Below are 17,285 nucleotides of genomic sequence, written 5' to 3' on the forward strand. Positions count from 1 at the left end.
AAAATGCAGCCGCCGCGCCCAGGATTCGATCCCGCGACCTTCGGGTCAGCATTCGAGCGCCACAACCATTAGACCACCGTGGCGGCAAGCAATGAAATAAACAAACAAATGAACGAACTAACCAACCAACCAACCAACCAACCAACCAACCAACCAACCAACCAACCAACCAACCAACCAACAAATTGCTACAAAGCGTTTATCGCCTTTCCAACTCAATGTTGCCACCCCTGTTGTAGTTCCAATCAGGCTGTCTAAAGTGCTGTTATCGTTGTTAAACAAAACCGCGGTTCGACGTGGTAAACAAGTCGAATTTAAAAGTCCGACTTGTTCACCACGTTGAAAATTGTTCTCGTAGCGAGAAGCACAAAAAATTCCGAAGAAGAAAAAAGGAAGCAATAATTTGCCACAAAACGTGCCTTTCCGAAAAACAGAAATTCTACGCGCCCGACTTCCGGCATTCAAAAACGCGCGCACGCTGGAGCGCAAGTTCGCAATCGACCAGATTTTGTTGCTGCTGCGCCCAAACGTGCACTCAGATTTCGAATTGGACCGAATAATAACGGAACATTGAAATGCGACGAAAATATCAGACAAACATCGACGACTGCTTTTCAAAAAGGGGTCGCTTTGAGACTCGAGCCGCCAGATCTACAGTCTAACGTGCGCACCGACCGCATTCGAAGCATTGAATATACAGATATGCGCAAGGCAGCGAGTCGTGAATACAGGGTTGTGTAAGGACGCACTTATTTTTAGCATCTGGATGGAAAGCTCGCTAAAGGGGCAACATTTTAAATAACGACTCAAAATTTCTTGAGTTTTTTTTCCCTTCTCTCCTAAAGTGCATGCGAATGTCAAGTGCTGATGTCAACAATTTCTCGCTCTCTCGTTATTTTTTTTTTCAGAGAGTGTGGGAATTAAAGAAAAGAAATCCAATAGTACCAGCCCAGTCACACCTGCACCGTGAATAGAAAGAGAGTCTTCAACAAACTGTATATTTGTATATTTCCCTGTCGAAGTTATTGCATTTTTGTTTCTGTTTTCACTCTATCGTATACGCAACTTTGGCCACGAGGCTTCCTGCCTGGTGCTCGGCACACATATTTGCTGGAACTGAAGGGGCGGCACTGCGACGTGTATAATCGGCCCGATAATTCCTCCATGCTCCTGGACGACGCGGAAATCACCGAGACATAACCGAGATCGCGAAAGCTTATTAGACACGGAGGCACATTCATCAGAACGCCGATGTTTAGCGGTTCTTTCAACACAACGGGACGAGCATTGTTATCAAGTTGTTATCGACAAAGTTTATTTTTCTCACGATTGTTTTACGAAAACGTGGTGATACGATGCAACTTACAGAAGGAAAACAAAAATAAGAAATAGAGTTATCCCCGAGCTATTCTTACTCTTGTGTACTCAAAGAAACCACGAGCCTTATTCCAGTATTATACATTCAGGTGCACGAGCTGCCCTGCAAAATGCTCTGAACTGTACACGTGGGTAAACTCACTTCTGTGCCCACCTTAAGTACACAACCACTTCAGTCAATCTCTCATCAGTATTAAAATATATTCCATTGAATACGCATATCATTAAGGTCCTTATGATGGGGGCCCATGTCTTCTCGTGCTTTGATCTCCCCTTTCTGTGTGTGTGTTTTACTGTTATACTTGAAGTATATCGCGAAATCCGCTGCCTTGAAGTACTATAAATATTTCCAACCTCTGCTCTTCCCGTCGTTTCCCGAACTGTTTCTCGAATACTGCGGTGTTCTTCCCGAAGCCTGCGACAAACGTCTAATAAAGTAACCATTAAGTAACAATCAGTGGCTTCTACATCTGCATCCGCATGCATATTAGGGGTAACTTAAGACGAGAAAAATGTTGAAGTAATACTAGTTGATATAGTTGTCAGCCCGAATAATAAGCGCTATGAAATGCCTCGCATAGAAACACAAATCAAACGCAATTCTGCTATACACTTTGCAACCAAGAAACATTTGAGTGAGTTTCATTTCACAGGTTTCCAGAGTACTAAAATACCGCCTCCACCAATTAAGAAACATGTAAAGACATTCTGAAGATTTTTTTTTTTTTTACTGCAAGCATAAACCTTGTTATCTTCCCTAAATTTTCTTTATTTTGTCTTTCTATCTCTCAAACAGGGATCATTCACCATGTTGCCAGAATTGGCGAGCTCTACTGTTCCGACACTCACGCCGGCAAGTCAACGAATGCGCCGGGTTCACTGCCTCCATCTACTCCTACACGACGCAACTTCGCGAAAATGTAGAGCTCAGACACAATCTGATAGGGAACGCCAGCTGGCTCTTAGAGAAGCATCCGCCTCGGCTGAGAGTCCCTAGCATGCGCTGGATGTCAACGCACCTTGCTCCCAGTTTTCGCGGCCGCACACCACGACTCGCGGCTGATGTGGAGGCGGAGGGCAGCCAGCCAGCCCACGGTGACCAGGACGCCTTTGTGCGACATGAAAAGGGGCTCGGAAAAGCGCTCGCCATTGTACGAATGAGCCCGCGGAACCGAAAGTCGCGGTATGTGCGGCACGTTGGCTCCTCCGACAGGACGTCCCCACTGACGACGACGCCTCTGCTGCAGTTGTCATCGCGTGAGGGACTCGGGACGGCTCCGATCCGTTTTCGGGGACGTGACCGGCAAGGCAACGTCGTCCCGTGCGCCGCGATCGTTACTGGCCGCGGCCGGCCGTCGTCGCCGGGGTTCGAGTGCCGGCTGGGCGCGCCGCGGCTGCTGCCTTTCCGTGAGGAACGGTGCGGGCCCGCTTAATGAATTCGGCTTGTCGGACACGACTATTTGCGGGCCGCAACCAGGCCCGTGCGCGCAGCGCGAGGCTTGTCGCCGGCGGCGGCAGTAGCGAAATCCCCCGTCCGCTCGCCTTGTTACTGCCTACTCTGATTGCATCGAGCCGCAACGCCCGCGTCGGATGCTTCCCAGGAGAGACATGCTGAGACAGCTGCCGCAACAGACCGCACACTGGGCGGGTAGGTGCTTAAAGCGCCCGGAGCGCCGTGCATTCGCCGGCGCCTCTCCCACTTCGCGGCTGCGAAAACCACGCTTTGTTCCGGTCTGCCGGCGTGGAGGTGTCGAGGTACCGAAACACGCGCGTGCTTCGCGCGCTTTCTGTTGCTTTCGGTGACTGCGCGAGGCTGTTAACTTTTGTTACCTCTACTTGGAGGAGTCACGCGGAGCACGAGGTTTCTCTTCCTTTTGTTTGCTTTTCAGCGAGCAGTGAGGCCGCAAAGTGAAGCCATTTTAGACACGTTTTTAGGTCTGCGCGCACGAATGCGATGCCTTCGTGCACGCAGCTTGAGCTGCGCGGAAGCAGCATTATAAGTGTGCAAACATCTTAAACCTACAAGATTTAGCTTTGAGCGATACACTGATTACCCAAAATATCGTTTATACAAAAAAGCCGGCAGATCCCACGCATTGTGGGAATCGATGTAATGCGAAGCAGCCAGCAAAGAGCTGCATACATCGTCTTGTATGTCATTGAGGAAAATGCGTGTCATGGTTTTCATGTTAACTCCTATTATTTGTGTTCGTCACACAGTAACGTCGCGCAATACCAACTTCGGGATCGATCAAGCTAGAGAAACGGCCGCCAGCGCCCCATGAGCGTGGCACGCAAGTCATGCTGTACATGACATACGTGTCATGACTTTCATGTTAACTCGTGTTATTTATGTTCCTCACACGGTCACGTCGCAAGATACCAATTTTGGTGTATATCAAGCTAGCGAAACGGCCGCCAGCGCCCCATGAGCGTGGCACGTAAGTCATGCTGTACATGACATGCGTGTCATGATTTTCATGTTAACTCCTGTTATTTGTGTTCGTTACACAGTCCCGTCGCAAGATACCAATTTCGGGGTAGGTCAAGCTAGCGAAACCGCCGCCAGCGCCCCATGAGCGTGGCACGTAAATCATGCTGTACATGACATGCGTGTCATGATTTTCATGTTAACTCGTGTTATTTATGTTCGTTACACAGTCACGTCACAAGATACCAATTTTGGTGTATATAAATCTAGCGAAACCGCCGCCAGCGCCCCATGAGCGTGGCACGTAAGTCATGCTGTACATGACATGCGTGTCATGATTTTCATGTTAACTCGTGTTATTTATGTTCATTACACAGTCACGTCACAACATACCAATTTTGGTGTATATCAAGCTAGCGAAACTGCCGCCAGCGCTCCATGAGCGTGGCACGTAAGTCATGCTGTACATGACATGCGTGTCATGATTTTCATGTTAACTCGAGTTTTTATGTTCGTCATACAGTCACGTCGCGCAATACCAATTTCGGGGTAGATCAAGCTAGCGAAACTGCCGCCAGCGCCCCATGAGCGTGCCACGTAAGTCACGCTGTACATGACATGCGTGTCATGATTTTCATGTTAACTCGAGTTTTTATGTTCGTTACACGGTCACGTCGCAAGATACCAATTTTGGTGTATATAAAGCTAGCGAAACGGCCGCCAGCGCACCATGAGTGTGGCACGTAAGTCATGCTGTGCATGACATGCGTGTCATGATTTTCATGTTAACTCGTGTTATTTATGTTCGTCACATAGTCACGTCGCAAGATACCAATTTTGGTGCATATCAGACTAGCGAAGCGGCCGCCAGCGCACCATGAGCGTAGCATGTAGATCATGCTGTACATGACATGCGTGTCATGATTTTCATGTTATGACTTGTCATTTATGTTCGTCATACAGTCATGTTACGCCATACCAATTTTGGTGCACATTCGATGAACCAAGCGACCAGGAGAGCACAAAGTCGTAGGCGGCTAGATAGATAGATAGATAGATAGATAGATAGATAGATAGATAGATAGATAGATAGATAGATAGATAGATAGATAGATAGATAGATAGATAGATAGATAGATAGATAGATAGATAGATAGATAGATAGATAGATAGATAGATAGATAGATAGATAGATAGATAGATAGATAGATAGATAGATAGATAGATAGATAGATAGATAGATAGATAGATAGATAGATAGATAGATAGATAGATAGATAGATAGATAGATAGATACGCTCAAAGTCGCAGAAGCTCGCTAAGAAATGCTTCGCATTTAAAATATGTCCATACTTGAATAAATATTTAATTTCTGCTATTCTCAACAAGAATGTTCTCGATATTCTCGGCATTCGCCGAGAATATTTTTTGTCTTCAGAAATATTATGAGGGACACCAGAGTTCTGCTTAATAGTGAACCTGCTGCCATCACGTATGAAACAGCTTGTTTCTGCATCGTGTCTTGGATATTCTCGTAGAAGAAGCACAGGGGTAGTTAAAAGTTCTCAGGGCCATGCTACCATAGGAATAGATGGTACAGTGGCTTGCCAACTTTTGACCCCCCCCCGCTGTACATCCTCATCTATCTATGCAACCCCAAGTGCATTCCTGACTGTCAGCGTGGCATAATAGATATTTTGAAAGTGTTTTGTAAACGGCGGTAGCAAGCCGCAAACGGTACAATAGAGTTTCACGAGGTCCGTTGGTTTCTAATGCGCGCGAGACACTCAGTTCATGGTACACTCGGCATCAACATTGCACACAGGACATATATAGTTAAAGGGGCAGACTACTAATTGAGATAGCCCCCCCCCCCCCCCCCCCACGCTCAGAACACGAATTGAGATAACCCCACTAATGAAAATGTTGTCTATTGTATTGGTTAGGACGAAACCTGTTTTTCTCATTAAACGCGGATTTACATTTTTATTCCTTCACTAAAATGACTTTTGCCGCCCCACGTGGCAAAAAAGCGAAGATGCCTATGATCCCCATCACGTGACCTTTTACTGGCGTACACGGTTAATTGTTTCTATATTAGTGTTGAAATGCAGTGCACTTATTTTACCCTGCTTTTTATACTCAAAAACGGTTGAAAATGACGAAATGAAGGTGATTAACCATAGTTGCACTCACTCCCGTGAAAGCAGAAACGTTAAGCGTGATGAACAGCTTGTGAAGAAGGCTATCGGCATCGCTATCGCTATCGATTCTCAGCGTTGCTGGAGGAGGGACTCTAGCTTTTTGGGTGGCTTTTCGGATTAAAAAATTCTGCTTACAATATATCCACACGCTTTTGGAATCAACCGCTCCAGGTTACAATCACTACCGAGGGGGACGTTTTCGTGGCGCCGTAAAAAAGTGGGTCGAGAAAAATCGGTTGTCAGTCCCTTTAAAGAGAAGGGCAACTCAACGCATTCCTCATGTGACCTCGCTGACAGATTATAGTAAGAACATATTTCTTCTGAACGTTAGCATTAAAAAAAAATTCGGCAGTTTCTACGCATTGCGGGATATCGATTTCATCCGAAGCAGTGAGCAAGTAGCTGCGTATGCCGTATTTTCTGGCCTTGAGCAAAGTCTGACGAGGTTTGGTCGACTTCTTTGTGTAAAATTGACTCGTTTTGTGTATGCTGTGGGTTTACCAGGCACGTAGAATACACTGGCGCGTAAAACGCAGCTTATGGTCAGACGTAACGTCAGCACCCACGTTACATCACGGACGTCACAGTCATCGAAACCAAGCAGCGTCCGTTGGCGTATTCCTGTGGGGACGAGCAACGCTAGACTATATCTTGCCAAATCACAGGAGTACATATGTAATGCTTATTATATTATTATAAAGCGGATGGCGAACACCGCAAACACGACTGACGTTAAAGGAGTACTGACATGAATTTTAAAATTTTTCGGGTTGTTGCTCTAAATGAAAGTACGGGTGTCGAGAACCCTAAAAAGAGTGTCGTGGTGCCTGGGGATGCATTGCATATATTTTTAATACCGCTTCTTCCAACCAGCAGTTTCGGTTTCGGTTTCGAGAGGGCGACTTCATGGTGACGTGTCAAGTCTGCCCGTGACGTCACGGGCAGACTGCAACCCACGAAATATGCACCTGCTGTCCTTTGCTGTCAGTCGAACGTGGTTCATGATGAGTGAACTGTCGTCCAGTGCCTCCGACAGCGATTTCTGTGATTTAGGCTGCATGCAGAACCCAGACTTCGCAAACCAAGTCAGCTGACTTGAAACGTCATAGGGCTCTCCATGCGGTGAAGCTGCCTTGCAGATGCTGGGAGATGAAAACTTTAAAATCAAACTTAAGTATTTATACATGTTTCCCGGATGCGGTGTGGGGAGAGCGTTAACACTACATGCCAAGGAAACCAAAAACGTCCGTTTTGCTGCACTTCAAAATCGTGTCAGTACTCCTTTAACAAGCACCACCACAACTGCGCTTGTCTTACCTGTCCCTGTTTATTTTGCGCAGTTTTTCGTAGTACTGATATTACGCCACCGTTGACGTAATACATTCATTTACGATCTGTACCGTGTGGCTGCTGGCTGAGGGTCGTTTCAGCATCTTTGTCAGCGTTTTTATGCTACATTAAGATAGCTAACTATAACAAACGATAGATAGATAGATAGATAGATAGATAGATAGATAGATAGATAGATAGATAGATAGATAGATAGATAGATAGATAGATAGATAGATAGATAGATAGATAGATGATAGATAGATAGATCATGAGAGATAGATAGATAGATAGATAGATAGATAGATAGATAGAAAGAAAGAAAGAAAGAAAGGAAAGAAAGAAAAGAAAGAAAGAAAGAAAGAAAGAAAGAAAGAAGAAGAAAGAAAGAAGAAAGAAAGATAAGAAAGAAAGAAAGAAAGAAGAAAGAAGAAGAAAGAAAGAAACTGTTAAAAGCTCCTTTGGTTCGCTAAGAAATGATTCGCATTTAATAATGTTCTGCCACACGCGAAAATTTCAGAAACGTCCGCCCAGCCCCTGTACAGAAGTGAACAGGTGCTGGGGGTAGGTGCGTGGGGCATGTCCAGTGTAACAGGCCTCGGTACACGAATATATCTAAATGTATCGGCCACATCCAAAAGCACTGCAATTGCCAAATTCTCTCGAGTGCGTTCGTGGTAATACCGTATCCTATAAGCGGCTGTGCTACGATATTATGCGTCATTCAGATGGGCTGTCATTTTTCCTTTACTCCATAAATATGGAAGCATCTCGTGGTTAAATTTAACAACGCACAGTTACAAATTATCGCAGGGTCGTGCACTGACGCGTTTCAAGCAGTTACGAAACTTTTCGAAAATGTTTTGATATTAAAGGTTGTTAGCTCTTGCGGCTGTTTATGATCTGTTGCAGCTGGAAGACAAACTGATTGGCCATGTAAGTTTTGAGCCGTGCTCCTCGACGCACCGATTCTGGACGCACAATCGCATAAAGAGGACGCTTTACTGAGGCATAGTTCAAATATGGAAACTGGCTAGTCCCAAAGGTGAGTGGTGTCGGGAACATGAAATGCACTTCCTTATTCCGGTGAGTCAGAGAAACGCGTTTTTCGGACTGAACACTTCTAGTTGCCGGTGTATGCCTCACCAAGAGATTTACAGCCACAAATGACAGCGCGCACAGAAAGAGACGCCCAAGTTACGATAAGACACGGCTGACTAGATATACGTACGAGTTTATTTATGGAGTTGATAGTGGCTCGGCGCGCGTGATTTAGTGTGTGCGGCGTACCTAACCAACATCCCTATCTTCCTATCCCATCGGTCCTCGCTATTCTGAATAAACGGATGTATCCATCTATTTAGGTGCAGGACCTCACGACGCTAAAGAGCATCAAAAGAAAAGGGCTGTAATAAAGCCGCAGATAAAGGAATGAAAAAAAAACGTAGAAAACAGTCCTTACACTTTATTATCTCAGAAGTCCCTGTTTTTGTTCCGCTTTGTTTTATCTAAAAAAACATGTTGTCGACAGCATAAAGGGCCGACACAGGTTGTTTTGTCAGAACAAGACGTATCGCTTTCCATCACGCGCTGTAAAACAACGTACTTCAAGAGCCGACGTGATGGCGTATGCCTCTGTGGCCGCTGCAGGACGTTTATGAGCTATATAATACAGAGAAACGACCGATAATTCGGTCATCGACCATCATATACAGCCACAAGGACACACACCACATACATACAAAACAAAAATGTCTCAGAAATGTCCCACAAACGCGAGACAAGTGACGCGTACACGCCATATCATGACCGATAAATGCGACGTACTAGTGAGGAAGTGGTGGCTTTCCTTCGATCGCTGGCATTCCCAAGTAGAAACTCGCGTGTCGCGTTCGCTTCCCCTCATCCAGTGCATATATCCCGCATCACTGAGAACAGGTGGATTCCGACTGCGGCTCGATAAGTACTCGTCGGAACTGTCGCACGTGACAACGTTTGCGTGCGCGCACCGCGCATGCGTCACGATCGAGGTTCATGCACGTGTGAAAAAAACGGAAAAGAACAGGTTTCTAAAGATTTCCTAGACTGCGCGCTTGCATTCGCTCTCTTTCACGGATGGAAGGAACGCTTCCGTGAAGACTCTCGCGCGATTTGCGTGTTGACATCGAGTTGAGTGCGGTACGCGACAAAATGCAGCCTATTCGCTCGAACTGGTGGGAAATAGAACACGCGTTACTAAATCGATGCGTGGCAGATTGTACCCCATCCCCCCCTTTTTTAGCAGTCGCCTGCGCCGTACTTCGGTGGCGATTGGCAAACGTACTCTGATTAAGAAGAACGATTGCATTTACTGTAAAATATACGCCACGGCGCGTGACACACCAGTTATTGTGTCAAAAGGGAACACCTCAAACACGCAGCCCCGTCAGCCGCGCAAAAACGGGACGCCTATGTGGCAGAGACAACATGCAAGGCGCGTGACGCAGCTCGATAGGTGTCGGACTTGGCTGAGTGCGATTCCGTCGCCGCAATAAGGCACCGCAAATCAGAGCATGCAAACAATTTCCCGCCTTCGCCTCTCTCTCTATTATCTAACATAGCCGGAGCAGCAACAATTGCGATAGATATATGCATGGCTGCAGACCTTTCCAGCGTGCGACGAACGCTTGGCAAGCTTGTCATGGCCGTGACGCCGTTGCGATCACTTTGGCGAGTAAAACGAGGTCGCTCGAAGCAAACACTGGTCATAGCGAGCCTGCGGCGGCGCTGGATATGCGCCAGTGCGTCGTTTTCGCCAAATTTGTGCTTCCGGAGCCTCGCCTACATCACTTTTTTTTTTTTTTGACTTCCCGTCACGTAGCCGGGGAAAGTCGCCGAAGCCTGTTATGAGAAACGATCGCGGATCGACACCGCGTTGAGACGCGACAAAATATAACACGAGGGCGTAAAAAAAAAGAGAAAAAAGAATAACTTTCCGGAGGGTTAGGGCCTCCTCTCTTGGAGAACCATTTATCTTCTTGGGACATTAAAATGCGCTTGTGGCTATATAAGTATTACGGTTAAGGTTTCGTTTTAAGCATTCGATCGCTGCCACTTAGCCTCTTCCTTTCTTTTTTTTTTTTTCATTTGTGTATGCGTGGCAACTCTTTGAGCACCACGAAATGCCCACGCGTTATAGTTTGGTCGCTCTGCCTCTGGCGCCCGCTGCCGCCGTTCTCTGTACGTGGCTGCAATTTATCAGCTCCTGGTTTTCTCGTCCCCCGTTTTCAAAATATTCTTCATGCTGTTCGGTCGATTTTTTTTTTTGTTCTGAGCTTTCCCATGTCCCCGGTCAGGCGATTTGGTGCGTGCCTGTTTACCAGCGAACAAAGTCGACAAATAAGCCCCCACTACACCCCACCATCCCTCTCTTTATTTCTTTCATGTATATTTTATACTTGTTAGGGGGCAAAACAACGTGAGTCTGGCGTCGGACTGCCTTGTTCCCAGTCATTAAGGGTCTTGAGATAGGACGTTCTTTATTATGTTTTCTTTTTTCCTCTCGCGTTCGATTTCCTCGCGTTTCGGTTTCGAGCGGAGGGCGATCGCGCCTCTTTCTTTTCTTCGTTTACAAGGACATCAACGTGGACTCTAAGTGCGTAAAAGCGCGCGATTAGCTGGCGTAAAGGTGTCGTCCAGGTTGCAGATGCCGGACGGGTGACATTAACTTTGAACTAGACATTACTGAAGGTGACTATAGAAGTTTTATTGCTTCAGTTATAGAGGTGTAAAGTTCTGCGTCTCTCTTTACAACGCGGGACAGGTACAAAAGAACCTAACGGCCATTAAAACGGAAGGTTTCATTTGCTCTAAAACAAAAGCCTTAACTTCACATAGCAGGATAATTAATGTTTAATGTCTTCTTTTTTTCTTCTGCAAATCTCTTTAACACATCTTACGCAGCTGTAACTGTATACCGCATTAAAGGGACCGACAACTGCCCAGAATATGAAATGAGTTGACTCCACTGATGTTAAGATTGTCCGTTGCACTGACTCAAACCAACCCTGTTTTTTTTCGTGAGAGATGGATTTATATTTTTATTTCTTAATTGAAAGTCGCGAAAAATGACCTGTGGCGCCTCTGGCGGCAGAAACATGAATTAACCGATGAAGACTGCCACGTGACCGTTGATTGCTGTACGCGGTCGACGATCTTTTTGTTAGTATTAAAATATTGTTTGTTTCTTTGTATTAAAAGGTATCACTTCATAATAATGTACATATAGGCCTGCGTTAGTAGTATGCATTAAAGTGGCGCTGCCTTCGTGTGACGTAATAATCCCATGCTCGTCAGCGCGTCTTGAGCAACTTTTCAGCGTGCTCATGCAACCGTGCACGTAGTTTCCAGGTCGCTAAGATTTTGGAGCGACATAGTTTTGCTACCTACACTTCGTCTCAGAAATGACGCGCGCTGCTACTCGGTGCGGCCGTGCAGATGCACAGTTACGTTTTCGATTACTTGGCTTGGCTCGTGTATCGAGAGAGTAACGACGCCGGTACAAGCCATCCATGACACAGGCGCAGGCAACCTTGGGCGCATACGCACACAACGCTGTACAAATACCGGGAAGGTGTATAAAACCACACATCTCATTGTAACAGCTTGCTATTTTCAAAAATGGTTGGAAAGCTCAAAATAAAGGTGGTTAAGCATAGTTACAGTAACTCCTGCGAAAGCAGAACAACGACAGCTTTCACAAGAGCTAGCGGCATCGCTATCAATTCTCAGCGTTGCTGGAGCAAGCCTTCATGCGTGTTTGGAGCCCTTCAGATCGAAAAATACTGCTTATAAAATAATTACGTGCTTTTCGGATAAACCACTGCAGCTACAAACGCTACGAAGGGTGAGCTTCCTGTTGCGCCGTAAAAAACTGGGTCGAGAAAAATCAGTTGTCGGTCCCTTTAAGTAAACCTTACTTATACATGTATTCGCACATGAGGCGAACGCTAGCCGTGGTTTACCAGTGCGTGGCTATAGTTCCTTCTGCTGTTCACGAGGTCGCGAATTCCTATTCCGGCCATGACGGCGGCATTCCAATGAGCCAAAATGCACAAAGCGGTCCGTGTGCACCCTAAAAAAACTTTAGGTCGTCCAACGAATCCGGAGTCCTCCCACTTCCTCTATGGTGCGGTGGCGATGTTAAAGCAAGCGGAAGGTTATTATGAAATACATAGCGGGCGATTGTTTCACCTGCAGCCTGGTGTGTTGTTAGCAGGGGTGTGTCGCCATGCAGGCGTTGGTCAGCCCTATGCCAAGGCGAAAGGCAATCGGAGGTCGCAAAGCTATCTTGCTGTTTACCGCGGGCCTTTCGGTGTCTCTCAGAGCCCCTTTGTTGCTTTGGAGCTTCACACCACATCTGTCTATCGGTCAGCTACTGCGGCCACATTCATTTTTCGAGTCTTCTTTCCCTCTTTGTGGTCCCCTTCCAAAGTGTACAGCTACGAAATGGACAAACGCTTGTATATTGCTGTCCTTGCCTATCCGTCCTTCTTGTGTTCACGTCTCCACAGTGAACGTCAGGTGGCTTTCGCACTAATTTAAAGTGTACACGTCTATGTAGCCGAAAAAAGTACGACCACGCTCATGTACAGAGTAACTTGGCAGATACCCAGTTGTGCGACACCTTTCTAAAGTACCTTTTGAGCAGACGCTTTCTTTATAAAGACTTTTCTGATACGACGCCATACATTCTCGTCAATCGCCCACAGGCATAGGCGTGCGCAGGGTTCCCCATCAAGCGGGACGAAGGTTCATAGCAGCGCCCTCCATCCCCCCACTAAGTCAAAGCTATCTTTGCTCCCCCCCCCCCACCTCTTAGGTGACAGGGGCAGCCCCCCTGCGCCCCCCCCCCCTCCGGGCGCACGCCTATGCCCACAGGTATTTGACATGCTATTTAATAAAAAATGATAGATAGATAGATAGATAGATAGATAGATAGATAGATAGATAGATAGATAGATAGATAGATAGATAGATAGATAGATAGATAGATAGATAGATAGATAGATAGATAGATAGATAGATAGATAGATAGATAGATAGATAGATAGATAGATAGATAGATAGATAGATAGATAGATAGATAGATAGGGTCTAATATCGAGCAGTAACACAATGGCTGTGACAGACCCCGGATTTTGAGAGAAGGATTAATTTTGACCAATCCATGTTCATCAACGGGCTCATAAAGCGCGCAAAGCGTGTTGTTTTTGTGTCTTGTTTTCATTCGGTCGCTATAGGAAAACAAACGAGATAGCTGGGGACCAAACCCATTACCTCGATCGTGCTCAGAAGTACAATACCATAGCGCTTGAGCCAACGCATCATGTGTTAAAAAACAAGAAAGAAAAGAAGACGTCACTAACCGGCTTAAGAAGAACATGAGCGTAAACTCGTGTAATAATGAATTGTTAGTGGCGATAATGAATCTGCGATATCTTCGATGTTCTTTACTTCATGATTTTCTAATCGCGTCCGCCAAGCTCGTGCAGCTTGTCGTTCTTCCTAGCAAGAAATTCAGAACATATCAATTAAAAGTAATTACACATAACCACGAGAAAAAGAAAGAAGTAAACGTTCGCTATGAAAGGTAGTCAAAATGTAACTCTCAGGACACTTCGTTCTCGCTAAAAGCAATGAAATCACTCGGTTGGGCGTATTTTGGTTTTCCCGATGGTCTCGGGATTTTCGATGGAGGCGAAAATGTTTAAGGCCTGTGTACTTAGATTTAGGTGCACGTTAAGGAAGCCCAGGTGGTTGAAATTTCCGGAGCCCTCCACTACGGCGTATTTTATAATCATATCGTGATTTTGGGACGTTAAACTCCAGATATTATTATTATATTATTTTGGTTTTCAACGACCGTTTTTCCGCGGTTGCATCATTAATGCCGCTTTGAGAGATAATCGCAATTGAACAGGAGAACAGTGTCGACCGTAGACATACAGTGTCCTCATTTTTTAGATGCGAAGTATCTTATGGCGGATTTCAATCCGGTGTGCGGCGTGACCAGCCTTACTGCGCATGCGCATACCCTCTCCACTTTCCCTCTCCCCTTTCGGCCTCTCCCCGCCCCCTTTCCACTCTTCCTCTGAAACGCGGGCTAGACATCCCGAAATTCTCTCCTGCGCCACGCCGCGATGAGCTCCAGCGCATGCGCGCCCCCTCCCCCTCTCTCTCCTCTCCTACGCTGCCCCCCTCTCGCATGCCTGCCGACTGCGTTCCCCGCTCGCCCTGTGAGAATTAACGGCCAGGCTAGAGGGAAGACAAGACGCGCGTAGCGTTCCTCTTCGCGTTCCACGACGCGAGGTCGGTAGCATGCCCAAAGAACGCCAACGGAACGCGATCGTGCAAGTGCACCGGCTTCACATCGCCTCATGGTCCCCTTTAGCGGGAAATGGTGTAATTTTTTTTCATGTTCGTGCCGCCTAAGATCAGGCACTTTTACGCATTCGACATTCACTGTTGTAGAGACAGGACCGACAGAACGAGTATACCTCCTGCAGCAGACTGTAGCTATAATTTTCTTTGGGATACGAAGTTTATACGGCGCAAATATTTTACGGCCAGTTCGAAATTGAGTGCGCGCGCCATGTTCTCAAATATTTATAAACACCGATGTGTTCTATAAATATCTGCGCAAGCTGGTAGTTGATGCGTGTTAGGTAAATATTCAGCTGTATATTCAGCTGTATATTCAGCCGTGTTTCGTTTAATGGCGCACAAATACACGAAGTTTAAACAAAGTTAAAGAAACGTATCTTAAACACGGTTCCCTCGTCACCGAAGCCACTGTTCTTCCTTTACGATACGTCCATCTTGAGTGACACCTAAAAAGTAGGAAATCGTTGAGAAGGAATTAAATGTCGCTGGAGCCAACGCTTATATACAAAGGAACTTGTCTTCAAGGCCTCTCCTCGAAACGCTGGCTTCAACGGCGTTGCTTGTTCAATGAGTTCTCATCACTTCAAGCCTCCATCTTCCCGTGAACTTTTGGCTTTAAAAAATGAGATATTGCTGCTGTTAGTTCTTTCGGTCCTCTGGCAAGGACGTCATTGTGAGCTGTATTCGCACGAGTAGGGCACAGCTCCTCAACATAATATATATATCGTTTGCCCATTCGCTTAGAATGACAGTCACTTGGCAAAGAGTGACTCTGGTCACTATATATGATCACGACGCGCGGTCTTGGTCACAGATATAGAAAGCAGAGAAGCAAAAGTTGCTTTCCACAGCGCCCACGCCGTTCACAGCTTGTGCCGGCGCATTGGTCGCGTAGCTGTCACCCGGCATGCGCTCTCTCAAATTTCTTCCAAGAAATCGTACAACCTCCAGCAAAAGTTTGCGGGACGAGAAATTTTCGAAAAAGATGTATTCCCGCTTTCTCTGCATGGAAACAAAATTTCCATTTAAATGTTCCAGCCCGTAGTAGCTCTTGCGACCTATACCGTTACCGGCTAGAGGAGAAGCGTTATGCCCCAACAGAGCATAAATTCGCATTCGGAGTGAAGTCGACGTTCAACAGCCAAACGCGCGTGGGCAGGATTGCAGGAGTTCATCGTCTTAATTTATTCCCTTTCCTTTTCTCTTTCTTTCCTTCTTTCGTTCTTTCTTTCTTACTTACTTATATACTTTCTTTTTCGTGGTGCACAAATGTTTGAAGTGCAAGTACGGGTGCAATTATGTTCGTGCGTTCTCACAGGCATACTTGCACACCCGCATGTTTGCAAACGTCGTTGGATGTATACTGCAACATTGCGAGAGCTGTTGGTGCATGATACACATATCCTCACCAGCGAAGTGTGCGCTTGTCAGCTGAATGAACAGTACGCGAGTTTTGCAGCGTTAATCCAAACATCTCTCGCATTATGATCCCACCTTCATATGAAAAGGTCCTCAGTAGACAGAGATGGGCATAAAGTGTACATAATTAAGTGTATGCACACAGTGTCTCGTGCGTCGGTAGCGACACTGGAAATTGGGTAAATAAGGGAGCCAGGTATAGGTATATATGTACGCGGCTCTTGCAACAAAACCGTTAGCTTTTGGAAACATATGGCATGATTCGCGGAGTACTTGCGGCCGTGCGCATATGCAGCCTTGCTTGGCTGCATATGCGCTTTGGCCGGGGCAGGACATATGATGGATGTCGTTACGTTTGAGCGCTCAGTGAAGACCATTTCGCTGTTTAAAAACAGACTTTGACAAGCTTTCGGTTTTTCTCACAGGAGCTGAGTAGGCAAAAAAGGCAGTCGACAGTAGCACGGCTAAACAGAAACCAGTGGTCACTTCCGTAAAAAAAAAAAAATCATCCACGCTTTATCTGCAGCGGTATAGTCGCGCGTACCGGCCCGGCAGCTGCGGCCGCATTCCGATAGATGAGGAATGTAAAAACGACTGTGTACCGCGCATTAGGTCTCGTTGAAGAAACCAAGGGGTATTAATTCGGAGCCCGACCATTGCGGTGTATTACCTCTATCGAACGGTCGTTTTGGTGCACAAAATGCAGGAATTTAAAATTTTATATACAATGCTTTCGAAGAAAGAAAGATTATCGCGCTTACCCTTGCCCACATTCCTCGCGTTTGTCACGGCTCAAAAGGCACACAGCGCTTTTGCTATGATGGAGGCGTCGGCCATGGCCCAGCGTGCGGAACGCACGCCGTATACTCAGCCACTCATGTGCAATGATGCAGTGCTTTCCTTATGCTATTGTTTATCAGCGGATGTACCGCGTTCTGCGCTCCTTGCTCCTTGCTCCTTGAAAGAAAGAAAGAAAGAAAGAAAGAAAGAAAGAAAGAAAGAAAGAAAGAAAGAAAGAAAGAAAGAAAGAAAGAAAGAAAGAAAGAAAGAAAGAAAGAAGGAAAGAAAGAAAGAAAACCTTCTTCGCGTGTTGGGTCGCG

Source organism: Rhipicephalus sanguineus, chromosome 1 (assembly GCF_013339695.2).
Source record: "Rhipicephalus sanguineus isolate Rsan-2018 chromosome 1, BIME_Rsan_1.4, whole genome shotgun sequence".
Taxonomy (NCBI): domain Eukaryota; kingdom Metazoa; phylum Arthropoda; class Arachnida; order Ixodida; family Ixodidae; genus Rhipicephalus; species Rhipicephalus sanguineus.